Source organism: Camelina sativa, chromosome 8 (assembly GCF_000633955.1).
Source record: "Camelina sativa cultivar DH55 chromosome 8, Cs, whole genome shotgun sequence".
Taxonomy (NCBI): Eukaryota; Viridiplantae; Streptophyta; class Magnoliopsida; order Brassicales; family Brassicaceae; genus Camelina; species Camelina sativa.
Window position 1 is genome coordinate 20,411,540 of NC_025692.1, and position 780 is coordinate 20,412,319.

Below are 780 nucleotides of genomic sequence, written 5' to 3' on the forward strand. Positions count from 1 at the left end.
AAATCTTGATGATTTGTTTTTTCTAATCTTGTAAAATCTTTCTATTTGATGAAAGAGTTTTCATGACTTTTGTTATGAAGGAAATGATATAAAATCCTAAACCAATAACATAAAATTTGAATTTATTAACAATCCAAGATTCTTTTGTTTTACTTGAATAACATAAAACTTTTAATGACTTTATAAAACTCTTAATCCAATAACACTAGATTTATCAAGATTTTAGATAACTTTTTACAAATCCACAACCAATAACACCAAATTTTTAAAGAGTTTTTAAAAGTCTTGACTGAATAACAATATATTTTACCTAACTTTTAAAGTCATTAAAATTCTTTCTAAATCCTAAACCAATACCTCCCCCTTAGGGTTTTTTTTTGGTCAACACAACACACACAAAAAAAGACTTCCCTGATTTCACACGATGCACTCATCATCGGGGAGACTGCCACCACGTCTATGCTCCGCCTCGTCTTCGAATTCAAAGAGTGGATCCGTTCGATATTATCATCACTACAGTACTTGATGCGCCGCCGTAAGTCTCTTCCGCGATGGATTTCGNTTGATAATTGATATATTAATAGTAACAAATAAAATCATGGATATTCCAAACTGTATTTTCAGAAGATTTTATTCCTATATCATGTTGTTTCCAAAAATCTTTAAACACAATATTACAAATTTAGTTTCCACAGATTTTATCGATAGACCACAACGTTAACCAAAGATAGATTACGAAATTGATAGATTGAATGGTTACAAGTTAAATAGTGAGTTACA